This window comes from Pteropus medius, unplaced genomic scaffold (genome assembly GCF_902729225.1).
Source record: "Pteropus medius unplaced genomic scaffold, Ma_sr-lr_union100, whole genome shotgun sequence".
NCBI lineage: Eukaryota > Metazoa > Chordata > Mammalia > Chiroptera > Pteropodidae > Pteropus > Pteropus medius.
In genome coordinates this window covers 7,594,289-7,609,216 of record NW_024346667.1, presented here as the reverse complement: position 1 = coordinate 7,609,216, position 14,928 = coordinate 7,594,289, and the positions used below count along the sequence as shown (strand labels likewise).

At 34.8% G+C, this 14,928-nt stretch overlaps 1 protein-coding gene across 5 annotated transcripts in view; it reads right to left on the bottom strand.

Moving 5' to 3' along the window:
• Positions 1-14,928, bottom strand: part of LRBA (LPS responsive beige-like anchor protein) — a 549,008-nt gene that overhangs the window by 217,251 nt on the left and 316,829 nt on the right. The gene's annotated exons all lie outside the window — the stretch shown is intronic.

The window sequence follows — 14,928 nt, the reverse complement described above, 5'->3', positions numbered from 1 at the left end:
TTACAGCATTTATGAAATAGTACACCATCAATTTCCATTTAAAAGCTGACATCTACCCAGAAAAGTGAAATTGATGTCAGTTAACTTTTGAAAGCTTACTATATTTGGTAAACTGCTTCCTCTTTGATAACGCAGTGGTTTCAGTTTTATAAAAAGACTCATTATAAGCCACAATGTTTCCTAAGTATAAAATATGCAGCATTTTATTAACTCCATTTCTATCATTTATAAACAGTAATGGATGTATACATACCCATCACTTTAAAACTAGATTTAAATTTCAACTGTTTTTTCTATGATTTATTACATATTACTTTGGAAACTTCCTAACCAGACTATCTAACAGTTTACACTACAATCAATGACCAAAACTCACAGAAAATGCTAATAATGACAACTGTTATTTGGTCCTCCATGAATTAAAAAAGATGAGATCTCTCTGCATTATCTGATCATGTCATAGCATTTTGGAGTAGGACACCAAGGTTTTATCTTCCACTTCTGAAAAGTAACAGGAAAGATGAGAGCCCTGGGGTATCTTGAAAAGACAAGGATAAATAGGTGTGCAATGGATATGATTTAAGTTGTAGGAAAGCAGAACTTAAGAACTGTCATGATTGATAAAAAAAAAAGAGCATGGCATTGACAGGATAACAATAAAATTTTGAAGGCTTTAAAATAAACTGTCACCCATCTTTGCAAGTCATGCTTTGCTACTTCTTAGTTTTAGAATAAACCAAGTTATTTAATCTCTCTGTGCCTTGATTGCTATATAGACGGGGATAATAATAGGTTATAACTCATTACAGGTTTGCTGAGAGGATTAAGACAAAGTACTTAGCATTATGACTGGCACAGAATAGCTTAATATTACTTCTGTACAAATCTCATTTCGAATGAGTCTTTAGAACATTACCTCTAAAAATTTCACACTGAAAATATGACTTTGGTAATAGAAGAAATCTGTTGGAAACAGGAGGGTACCAAAATTATCAATGAACCTAAGGTACTTACTGAGCATGTACTATGAATCTAGTCATGTAATGCTATCAAGAAAATAATATCTGCCTTTCAATAACTTTTCATTTAGTAAGTTAATAAAGGTAGAGGAACACATGAATAATGACACTAGGGAGACTACAAAAATAAAAACACACATTAAACTGTTTGAGATTGATGACAACTGGGATATTAAAAGAGAGGTCTCTGTGACACATTTCATGACAGAAGGCATGGAAGCTAGCCTGTAAAGACAAAGACTTCAGACTAGGGGTAGTGGGAAACAAAGTTGATCAGGTAGGGTTTTAAGGATTTTAAAGAACGATAACATAATGACAGCCCGTTTTATTCTATTCCTCTAAGTAAAAATCTGTCAAGGAAATTAGAATAAAACCATGTATTTGGCAGAATCACTGAATTATTGAATTGTTTAACAGTTGTCCCTTCCTTCGTTCCCTCCTTTCCACAAACAGTTATTGAATCCCTACTTATTTAATTGGTATTGTCTAAAGTGCTGAGAATAAGAAATCATTAAGATGAAGACTATAGCTGGTTTGATGAGAAAAAATTTAGTGTAGACAATCTCAGAAGAAAACTAGCCGAGCTTCTTTTATCAGCAGTACTTATCTTCTTTTAAATGAGTGGTCGTTTCCCCATTACAAATTAAAGATTTTAGTTTCAAGAATGCATTAAATGGACACATTTATTACATTTTAGATATATATTCATATCAAAAGCGTGCATTCTTAAAACTCCATCCTGAGAGCTCTGGGCAATTAAAATATACCAAGTGAAGGAGTTTAGGGACCTGAATATAACTCCAGTTCGAGGACATGAAAACTACTCTAGAACTGCACATGAGCCCTCAGTTTTAAATACCCTAGCAGTTTGCCAATACCAGACTATAACTAACCTCCACAATCCAAAATTTGTAACCTCAGGAAAATTACTCGACCTTCCCACATCTGTTTCTTCATCTGTAAAATGGTGATAATACTCAGCACTACTTCAAAGGGTTGTTATGAAGATTTGTGATTTAGTATAGGTAAAGTACTTAGAGTAGGACTTGTGCATAGTAAATGCCTCATATATCCTGTACTGTAAAAGCATCTCTCCAATATGTGGGTAGTGAACAATATACCCTGACAAAAGTAAAAAACAGCTCTAAAAAAAAGTATTCAAAAGGACCACAATATAAGAAGAAGTAGGAAGTCACAGAATCACATTAGTGACCTAAGTGTGTTTAAGAAAGAGGTAAAACAGAGGTCACACAAAAAAACTGTGTTTAGTATTAAATAAATAGATGAAAAGAAAAAAAGAATTATACTCTATATTTAACAATATTTAGATAACTTTCCAATCACTTTACCCTAACACAAGTTATATTAATAATAAAGAATATACTTCTTGTGATACAGAATTTGGAACCCCATCAATGATTTGTTCAGCTTGCATAAGTCACAACTGATTGGACACAGTCCCTGTGGGCATGCCATTTCATCCAGACTGGACGGTTCATTAGTCATAATTACTATAACTGTACAGCAGAGACTGCAGTTTTATCTCATCATACATCTTTGATCAAGCTGCCTCAATTTCTGCTTCATCAGCATATGAAGTTACATTATTGGTGCTTTATATTTTCTATCAGTGATTAACACAGATTACGCTTTTTATCAAAACATGTATTTGGTCTTCATATTTAATAGTGAGGCCCCAGATCTGACCACGATTTGACCTCTGATATTTCAAAACCACCTAAACACCATGAATCATCAACTAAAATCCAGAGTGTTACAGAGAAAATTAAACAAAGAAAAGAACTGACCTGCGTTAAAAGCATAAAACGATTGCACTTACCCAAATTGAGATTAACCATATTTGCTGCAGCTTCTCATTAAACATTAAATCACACACCAGAAGAACACATCATACATATTTATTGTTTCATATTGTCACTTTCGAAAGACTCACACCACAATTAGTGTTTCTCTGAAACTATAAGCCACATAAAGAAATTTCCCATGAAGCTTAAAGACCAAGTATTATAGAAGATTGTTCAAGAAGGTTAAAGAACAGATGGATAATAGATTTCACTGAACGCTAAAGCATAACACACTTACTTCAAAAAGGAAAATATTGCCAAAACATGGTTCAAATGCAAAATACTGAATGAAATTGATGTCAGGAATTTTCTTCTTCTAAGTTCTATTGGAGAACAATAAGGAACTAAAAGGCCCATCTCACTATTTTTGTGCCTCACTATTTTCATGTGCAAAGTGTCCCCACTGTAGGCTGCATGAACAATCATAATCGACAGTTACATGCAGGCACTGAGGCTGCAAAAATCCCAGAGTAATTAGTGTTGTCTGAATGCAATGACATCTGTGTTCTCATGGTTCTCAAGACATGTCAGGCCAATAAGATGTATATGAAAAAATATGACAAGCATTGCAAATGCCCTTCTGAAAGGTCTTACACTTTGGGGAAAAGCTGAAGAAATAACACATGTCATATTCTTTTTGTAACCAATATATTTAAGAGTAAAAGATCTAAAAAGATCTTTTGAGTTGTTCATTCTCTTTTTATAACTAGAAAGCATTTATTCAGGACACAGCAATACATTATGAAAAACCTGTTCCAACTGTCTCCTTTTAAAACTTTCTTAACACAAGTGATCCTGTGCAGTGGCAATGTATGTTATGTGCCATTCCCATAAGTAACAAAATAGGGAGTGCATCTTATTAACATCGCTTGACTTCTTTACATTTTAATTTTAAATAGCATCTCTTAGTAGTAGACACAAAATAGTTTAAAATGTATTTTAAATGTCTTAGAATTATATCTGCATTTTTCTAATAATAGAGATTTGCTAAATCGATTGCATTAAAAAAAGCCTTTGTTTCGGACACCTAGTGCTTTTGCTGAGTAGTGCCTATTGCTGAGCCTTCTCTCTCTAGTCTGTTGCAGTATGTTGGAGCATGCACTTGCTCCAAGAAAGACATTAGTCATCATTAACAGAAGCACTGACACCAAATCTAAGTGCCTCTCTACAATGACCAAGTGGCAATCATCTTTCTCTTATACTGTCACTGCTGATTAGGATTTTCTTTCATGAAAATTTAATTTGTCCCCCGTTCTTCAGCTTCTTTTTTTATTCCTGAAAAAGCACTCTCTTTAAGAAAGGCTGCAAATACAGCAAAAGAAGCTATACCTACAATATAGCTAATAGTAGGAATATTACAAGATTATCAGCTCAATTTTTTATCTAACCCAACAGAAAAACACAAATTAAGCGAATGATTAATAAACAACAGGGGAGGAAAGAATGGTTCTGAAAGGAATGTGGCTTTAAGAATCTGTAAACCTCAAAAGGTGATTAGTTCAAGAAATCTGAATATTATTTCTCTAAATATTAATTACATATTCCCAAATCTTCCTTAAAAACCAAAACTACAATATTTCATTAGTACCTATCTTTCACTACATTTCAAATTTGTATTCTCTAGTCCTTAAAAAGGAAGATAGGTATTCACAGAGACATATCACTGCACATTTAAGAAAATATTTAAGCATACATATCCTCAGTGTGCATTAAACTGCTTGTTTAAAAAAAAAAGGGGGGTGGAATTTTCAGTTGCATTGGACAAATGAAAATGATTCATGTGCTCATACAGGGTACTCCGTAGCTAGATGATACTAGACTTAAACTCTGGTTCTGTACAACATCACAGTGCTAAACAAGATATCATAGTGATAAGTTATTTAAGGAAGTTTTAAAAAACATTTACTTTTCTGTTTTATTTCAATTTGTTTAAAGTTTTCCAAAAATGTAAGCATGTGATAGTTTGCAAGGAACCTGGTACAACTGAAACTCCCACTTCTAGTTATAAATATTTTCTCTTTATATTACTTACATTTTGTAACAAAACAGAGGATGGTGTAAATTTAAAATACCCTTAAATTATTTTTTGTCTTTTTAGAACATGTGTACTTTTAGTCGAAACCTGTTACACTTTTGTGTTTATGTGAACATAAACTGTTATCTCTTTAAATGTAAATATCCATACGAAATGCTTTTAAAACAAAAACTAGTCTCACTTCTATTTAAATTCAGAAGCAACCATAATTCATCAAACTTTAATCATTAAATGTTCTATTCCTGACTATTTTACTGTGAAAAGTAATATAAAACGAATTTGGAGGTCAAATAGCAACTGCTTAGTGGCTAATACATCAACCTTACAAATGGTTCGTTTTTTTTTTCCCCCCCTATTTGAAACTGGTCTGCAGTTAAAACATTTAAGAGATTAGAAATTAAAAAGAATTTGAGAGGCAATTTCTAACTGCTGAACTTTTATAACAGGGATATCATGATTAAATAAGGATCTAGTCTAAAATAAAAGCAAAACTATACCGTAAGAAACTATCTTAATTATCCTTGCAGAGTATCTCTATTAATTAGCTCATTTCTCTATTTCTTAACTAAGTAAATATGCTTCTTAAATTATCAAAAGCTTAAAAGTAAACTGATTTTCAGAGTTGCAAAGATTTATCCAAATCAAAACTTCAAAAACTTACAATTATGGATGCTCTTGCTAGATGCAGAACATGTTCAAGTAGAGAAGTTTAGCTCTATAACTTCCACCCCTCAACCTAAACCTCCAAGTCACTTGTCAGTTAAAGGTTGGGCGATTTATTGACCGCCTCTGGATGCATACTGTCAATGCTGAAGGAAATATGAGAGAGGGTTGTCGCTACTGTTCTGGAGCTCATTGATAATGACATACCTGCCTCTGTCACCCATTACCCATACTACAAACTACTTAGACCTAACTGAAAAATCAATACCCTACTTGCACTGGTTCCTGTGGCTGCCTCCTTTGATTGTCAGCTCCTGTCTAGGGTCAGCACTTACATGAAAGGGGCTGTGACTGCCTGATGCTTTCAGGACAACCTAACGATATGAAACTAGCCAACAGAACAGTAAATTCTGTCTCCCTGCCCTCCTCATCAATTAGGCTTTGACTAGGCTTGCCTGTAGAAACCTGACCTTTTAAGTTTAGGTGAATATGGACTAGCTGAACACACCATTGCCCTCAGCACTGAGCCAGGAAATCTACTGACAGGTTAAACAAAACAGAAGGTTGTAACTGTCATAATTTGCATTGCACTTTCACGCCAACAAGGGTGTTATCAGTAGGGGCAAGCCCTGGAACACACAACTCCAGCACCCTTAAGCCACGCTACTCATAAATTTTCAAGTGAAGTGAGATAAAACATAAATTCACAAATAGCAATGCATTTCTCATCTCTTAGTCTTTTTGCAAATCAACAGAGTGTCCATCAACAGCTCTCTTGGTAGTTACCTGGCACTTCTACTGCATTAATGAGGAACTTCCAATGAACACGACACAGAAGTAAAAATAATTCAACAATGCCAACTGAAAGGCTATTTTAGAGAGAATTCATAATACAGCAAACAGACTGATTGATCTATACCTCAAAATGAGAACAATTAGATTTCAATATGAGGTCTTTTCCTGCCTCACTTCCCTCCCTCCAAAAATATCCACAATCTTAGACAATAAGTTACTGTATAAGTACAGGGAGGTGTTGAAACTATTTCCTACCATGCTACTTTGATATAGCATCTTTTACAGTTTGAGGGAAAACTAAGAACATCTGTAAAATAAAAGATGTTAACACTTTTATGCTTGTCAGATCTTCTGATGAAAACAAGTGAGAAGCATGAGAAAGTAGTATAAAACTTTACTCACTTTAGTGACTCATGTTCTGAAAACCATTTCCCTGCTTGATCTATCTTTAACACAACGTGTACCTATGGTAACATTATAGCTGTTTAGAGTGATGTTATTTCTCTAAGGAGAATACTGATCATTTCTGTTTTTTTAAGTTAATTATGAACTTTAACTTTAGCTTCAAAGACTAAGATTTATAGAAAATCTAATCTTAAAATGTCAGAAATATTAAAAGTCAACTCAACATTGAAAGAAAAAAAGCACCTGCTAACCTTGTGGACACCTTTAAACAATGTTTTTCTATATATATAAGAATACACAGCATGTTTCAATTTCATATTTTTATGATCCAACTCCTATCAACAATAATCAGTACACTCTTAGAATTATTTCCAAGTTGTTATTTGGTTGTCCCTCACAACTGTCTCCAATCTATAATTTGGAATATTTTTTCCTTAAGTCTAAAATATGGAATATAACTATTTGTAAGTTTATTCTTTTATGGTTTTTTTTGTTGTTGTTAAAAACTTTCATGTACCTATAATAGAACAGCACTGAAAGTACACTTTTGCAAAAACATTTCTGATTTGAAATCAACTAAGACATAAACAAGAACTTTACTCATATTATGGTAGAAAGTTGCCAATTTTTTATCCGGAAGACATAGAAAAAATCTCTAATCCATATCTCCATTTAACAATTGAGAAAACAGTGAGTAGCCAAGCTGAGACAAAAATTTAGGGTTTTTTTTTTTTCTTCTCCCTAGACTAATACTCTTTAGATACTTTCATACTGTCTCCCTTTATTTTACCTATCCAGGTATGTTACATGACAGCAACAACCTTATATTTTTTTTAAAAAAATACACAGCTTTGTATTTTTAATTGATGGTACAATCCATAGAAAGTTTTGACTAATTTGCAGAAAATATTAGATTTGTAGAGCATGTAACCAACAAGGTACTATAAAACAAATAACTATTAGAAATAGAAGTTCTAATTAAGTATAGTCAGATCCCTTTACTTATCTATTATGATGATTAACTATGCATCTGGTAGCCTTTCAGGTCCTTTGTGTGTGCACCTATCTGATAGCAAAGTGAAAGGGCATGGATAGTGTCTGGTCCCAGCAAGCAAATCATTTGAAAACAGTCAAAGCCATAGATCAAAGATTTTTCACTCTATCTAGGCTGATTTAAACCTACTAACCCAGGTTTTGTCTACAGACAAAACCAGTCAGAAAATAAGAGAATGACTCTTTTGGATCCAAAGATAATAAGGGAAGATAGAAAGGGAAAATTCAGAAAAGAAACAGACTGGCAGAGCCTTGAAATGCATAGGTTAAGACTGCTGTTTTTCATCCTAGCTTTATTTCAGATGTTTAAAGGGAAAGTTTCCATTCTTTAGATCATCAAATATTATATCATTTATTCTACACTGATGTCTTCTCTACATCGATTAGAGCCAATGAAAGATTTTTGTTGTTGTTGCTTAACCCCTACAAAGAATCAGAGAAACCTCCCAGTACATTATGTTACTTTAATTCACAATGTTTAAAGGAAGGAACAGGTTAGATTTTTTAAATTTTCTATTAAAAATAACAAAAGTCCATTAAAAATTTCCAGAAATCTTAGAAGATGGCTAATTACTACTACTACTGATAATAATATAGACGAAGTGCTGAAGAACCAATATATTTCAAAATAAACTCAGATGTTTAAAAAGGCTAGTTTTCCTAAATGTAACAAAAAACTACCCATACAACATGCTTAACTGAAAATTTTAAACATAGGTTCATAAAACATCTCAATGACCTGAAAGAAATATAGAATGTGACGCTAAGTCTTATGTTTTAAACTAACTGCAGTTCAGGACTGGTATAATCTACATCCTTAATCTCCATCATCTGTTTCATAAATGGCTAACACTGATCACAAGAGAAAGTAGAAATGGGAATGAGGATGGTTCTAAGATCCCAAGAATCATGTTCTACGTGTGAATCAGTAGGAGTAGCTTATTAAACAAAGGATATCACACCTTCTTTAAACCATAAAATTTGATGTTTTGAGTAAAACTGAAATCAAAAGCTTTCATTTATTTAACATAAAGTTCAATACTGACTAATCCAGATTTTTCCATCCATTTTCTGTAAGTGATATTTAAGACCAGTAAAATTTGGTTCTATAGATGGAAAAGGAACAAATAATAATCCACGAATTATATAATCATTCCTTAAACAGTTAAGAGTTGGCTGTACTAAAAGCACCCTCTCATTTGTTCAAAGTTTATAGTGAATTATGAAAGCTAGTTATTTGACAGGTAAAATTTAATATTTACCTCACAGTACATTAATAAGTTCACATTGGAAGGAAGGAAGGAAGGAAGGAAGGAAGGAAGGAAGGAAGGAAGGAAGGAAAGAGACAGAACCTTATTCTAACTTTTCAGAACTGGAAATAAAAGAATGTAACTGTTACAACAGAAAAATGTATATATTTAAAATGAGAAAAAGTTACATGATTTCTTGGTAAGAGCAAAAGACATATACACACATAACTGAAAATACAGTATGTTTAATGAAACACCTCCTGAAAAATACTTGTTGAATTAACTTGGATTTTCTTAAATTCCATATCCTAACTCAATAATACAATAGTATGCTTTTTGGTCAGGCTAAAAGCTACTTACTTCCATTTTCCTAAGGGCAAGTTTTTTGCTCTATCGTACATTTTAGTGAGATCAAATTATGTATAGCTCAATAAAGCATTCATATATACAGCTGTTACTCAAATTGGGGAAAAAAACTAACATATATCATACTTTCATTTGTCTTATTGTACTAAATAAGAATTAGACTTGTACAGTCTAAGAGATGAAAACGTCACTAATCATATATATTGTCCAAGGTAACCCAAACTTAAATGGCCCATAATACAATATTCAAAAGTACATAAAAGCACTTATGTTTCAGTACAGTTTGATAGGCTTACTATGCAAAGGTAAAGCTATTGCTTTTACCTGACAGAACATCATCTTAAGTTCAAGCTGTTCAAATGAGAACAATACCCTTGGGTTACCAATCGAAGAGATTACAAGGTGTGTTGTTGGTTTGTTTTTTGTTTTTTGTTTTTCCCCAGCTATATTGTGAGGGGAAAAACCAACTTGTTTCAACAGCATTTCTGACCATTTAAAATTAAAGGCACTATAGTGATGTGTTCAAAGAAAATATTCAGTTACTGATTATTCTCCAGATTGATTCCTGAATAATTATCAACAATTTAGAAACAATCTCTATGATACTTCGAAGTTTTGGAAAATTAAATCATTTGACAGTGAATGAAAAAACGTGCTTTTACTGTGACTTTTAATACAATGTGGATAGTATAATCTTGACAATATTGTTAGAGCTTCTTACAGATATTTTAATGTAATTAATTCAATAAAATTTCATCAACTAATACGCTAACAAATTGTCTGGGCTATTTACCTTTCTTTCTGTTTTTACTGGAATTTTAAATCCAGAGAATTTAATGGTTGTTATATCCTCATTTACATTTTGACCAAAAAAAAAAAAAGAATTTTCTTGTAAAAAAATCAAGCATTTTTATAAACATGTTGAATGCTTAAGCATATAAGAACCAAAAATTTAGCAACTGCATAGATGTTTCAGCACTAGATTTTAGGAGATAAGTATACATACAAGCAAACATGTGGTCCTTTGTTTCCAAAAACTAAAAATCCCTCTGAGTTCTGTTTTTAAATGATAATCATCTGATTATTTTTGAATACTTCTAAAATGTTTTCCTAGAAAAGATTTTATATCATAAAATCATATAATCTAAAATCTGTATACTGTTTAGTAAAGATTACTGAAATATTCTAAATATTTTATTTCTACAGATAATAAAATAATAGGTATCTTTTTAAGTCTCGGTGATATGATAAAGTAAAAAAAGCACTGAAGTTTAACTACTAAACGCATTTCTAAGTAAAGATTAGCAAAAAAAAAAAAAAACAGTTTAAGGATTCTCTAGTCTCTGGAAATGTAAACAGGATTATAACTGTCAGATGTACAGAAGCACTGATTTCAGCCATTAGTTTGGTTTTGCTTCTGAGAAACACAACATGAACTACTGAATCATTTCTTTTCAAATATATACATTCCCTGCAGCAGTTCCAGCTTCATCGGTGGTGCACGAATGGATAAAAATGACAAGCAAAGAGCATTAGTTTTCTTTTTTCTCTCATACTGTTTTCCTATAAATGGAAGACAGGGTTCTTTCTCAAAGCACTTAAGCTGAGGCTGTTTAAGTCAATTGCTGAAGGAAAATATGACTGAATGCTCTATACAAGAAAGCAAAAACAATTGGATTGTTTCTTTTCAAGAAAAAATCTGAGAAAATCAAGTACTATATTATATTATCTTAGGATAAAATATAAGATTAGCATTCTAGCTTAAGTGTCCATTATTCTTCGATTTGAAATATTTTCATTTTTTAAAGTATTCATTCTGTCAACTCATCACCTTATTCTAGCACCATTCAAACAGTACCCAGTTTTGTTCCAAATTTTAGATATAAAAGGCCTTCCCATTAAAATATGCCTATTTTCTTTTGAAAATATTTATATAAAATAGTTAAAAACTTTATTTCCAAGTTTTTGTACTTTTTGAGTTTCACTGAAAGAGAAAATTCAATTAATAATTAAAAGTTTATTTAACCACGATCAAGTAAAAACAGAACATAGTGTGTAACCCAGCTATTCTGGAGCTTACGCATTGACATTTTTTTAAAAACTAGTACAGTAACTGCTATAACTTGACTCACTTTTTAAGGATATGGGAAAATTTCAGACTAAAGCTTAAACATACATATATTAGTTTATAGTAACTAAAAACATTTCCACCTCAGTATTACCATCTACATTCTCATAAAATGCCCCTAATGTGATGACTGTAAAGGTAAAGTCTAGAGAAGTCTAAAGGTTATGGACTTTTGGAAATCTAACACAAAAAATTCAAATCACACCCTGTATTCCTCTTCCTCTTTTTAGGAATGTCTGTAGCTAGCCCAACATCACAGATCTGGGCAGAAGCACGCCAAAGTTGGCACTGCCTAAACCAAACAAACAAGATGTTTAACAGTCAAATAAAATGTCCTGCAGCCTCCCTAATGAATTTGTCAAGGACCATCAGATTTCACTCCCCCTCTTTTGCCTCATTAACTCAAGTATGATGAGACGGATTATAACAAGAGAACACAGATCAATCGGCCTGAAGACTTGAAGTGGCTTTTAGCCTCTAGAGTTTCTTTCTCTCACTTGGTCTCCTTTAATAGAATACGGTATCTCCTGCAGAAGGGACTGCCACTTCGTTTTAATACGCCATCAAGGAGCTGCTGATGGACTTCTATACTAACATACATAAAAGCAGAGGTGACAGGGGCTCTTCAATTACAGCCTCCTCAGATACGTTTCCCCCTTCAATTATTCAACCAGAGGAAGAAGGAATCCGCAAACACATAGCTGAAGCAGCTCTAAGAGCTGAGGCAGCCACAGAGTGAGTTGGGGTGGAGGAGGGGGGCAGGGAACTAGCAAGAGGGAGCATTATTTGCTGGAAGTGTTTAAGTTTATTGCTCGAATGATGTTTCTAATTAGTACCGCGGCAATAAATTAAAGTCGCCTTTGTTTAACTGATTTATTATTTACTAGAGCTTCTACCTTAGACAGGGTAAATTGGTAATGAATTGTTTTTAAATCAAAACATTTGTAACGTTTTATCATCCCTTAGCCTCTGTATGTAAAAGTGGAGAAATGCGAGGACAAGGGTGCGATGAAGCTCAGTCATGCTTGACAGAGCCAGGAGAAGCAGTGGAGTGGGGTGTCAGGAGAGCGGTGGCGATCTGCGTGGCCTGGGTTGCCCCACCCCAGAAGACAGGGCGCGGACCCAGACGCTGGGCACCTACCAGTGGACCCGGCCGGTGGCACCGGAGCCGTGAGGATGGCCTCCTGCCATCACCCCCGGGGCCTTTTTGCAAACATTCACTCTCTTTGGGGCTTCGCAGGCCAGGCCAGCAGACGCGTGAGGCCTCAGCCCCTGGCGGACAGAGGCGATGAAGAAGCGGCCACCTCAAGGGTCTGGGAGGGAAAGCTCTGCACCCTCCCGCCCCGCCACAAGTCTACGCCCAGTAACTGCCCTCGGGAGAAGCTGCTACAGATCCTTTCCTGGCTGGTCGCACAACTCCCCACAGCGAAGTGCCCCTCTGCCCAGTAAAATTTCCCAGAGCGCCTGTGTGATCCGCGGGCAATAGCTGGATTACCGACGGAGCCTGGGCTTCCCACACGCGCACGAACCACGAAGGCACCGCTGCTCCTCCCGATCCTTCTGCAACCAAGCGTTCTGAGATGCAAGCTGCGCCCCCAAGAAAACTGGAGTCAAGCGGCTGCCCCAAGACTGACACTCCAGAGCCGCTGACTAAAGCTCTGACTCTGAGTTGCGAGTATGTTTATTTCGGACTGCTTTTCCCAACTCCTTGCTGCTGAAGACAGATTCTAGGCAATAAATCTGACTAGAATTTTTTAAGAAAGGGCCAAATAGTTCTTTAGAGAGGCCGACTAGGTGCCAGTGTTCTGCACCAGATATGTAAGGAAGAACTAAGAGGTCCAAGTGTCTGACATCAAGTAGAAGGGGAGAAATAAACTTCCCCTATGCAACTGAATATCGGTTCACCTGGTCCAGCTTTGAGAGCGCAAGTCAAGCCCTCCCAGGGGTCCTGCAAAAGCCACATACTGGCGTTTGCAAAACGAAGTCTTCCTCCTAACAGCTTCATAGTTTATTCCTATAGCATTAGGAATAAATGCTATAGGAATATAACTAAATCTAACTAAAAATAATCCCATCTACCTAATTTGTCTTAAAATGACTCAGAGACCAGACACCTGAGGTTCGAACATAAACTCTCAATACTAAGCAAATTGCAAATGCTGTTACAGCTTTTTCATCCAAAAGTACCGAAAGGCTACTATGGGTACAGTTTGAAAGGATAACATATATACTAAAAGCACATGCATGAGTTTCACTGAAATGCCAAGGGAGGAGTGAAGCCATCTGTGTAATCAATAACAGGATAGTTATAGATTTTTGCAGCAGTGAAGTCTTTTAAAAGCAAGAGTCAATTATGAAAATAAAATCATTTTACAAGTGAAACTGTACTGCCTGAGAATATATTCAAAATTAGATTTACAACTGACTTTTTAAGGAAACTAACTCAGGTTCATATTCACTTCCCTTCTTTTTCAGTAAGTTTAAAAATGGTTTTAGTGGCTTATTTTAACTCAAACATATAACCAACAAAATTCTACCATATATACATTTGTACCATCTCTCACAACTTAAACGTATTTTCTAATAACTAGTTAGTCCTCGTAATAAAGTAACAGCATTAACTACACCCAAATCTTAATTATGAAATATCAAGCAAGGCGTTTGTACTATTTTTGTCCTGCCCCATTTTTCAAAAGCATGTGGAAATTACTAAAAAGAGATTTATAGTCATAAACCTTCACCTCATATCCACTCCGCCACCCCCCAACTGGTGCACATATAAAAGAACTGCTCTAGCTCTAGGCAACAATGGGAGGAGAAAGGAAGAAAAAGAAGACGTTGCTGGAGTACAGTACCTAGAAAAATTTCGGTTCTTTCCCAAATCCCCTTCCTCCTCCCATTTGCCTTCAAGTGAAAATAATTTTGTTAAAGTTTGCATCTTCTTCACAATGTTGATAGAAAAAAAAGTGAACCTTTCTGAATTACTGCTACTCTCTCTCGGTTATTGCAGCCATCTCCAGGAAGTCCCTTCTATATAGACTCTTTTTCTTCCTTGCAACTGATAAGAGAGGACGATAAAGAAGAGGGGGCTGTAAAATGTGTGTGAGCATTTGACTTCTACTATCTCCTCCTATTTTCTTACTTCTCTCTTTACCCCTTTTCTTTATCAAGCGCAGCGGTGGCTGCTACCATCGACCAAGCATGCCTGTCTTCTCTCTCGGATTGGCTAAAGCAGTGACAGCTTGGATAGCGATTGTAGGAACTGAAGCTCCACCCCCCTCATGATGGCCCTGGACCATTCATAAACTAAATAACTCCAGGAAACAGCAAGGCAGAGGGAGAAAGAGGT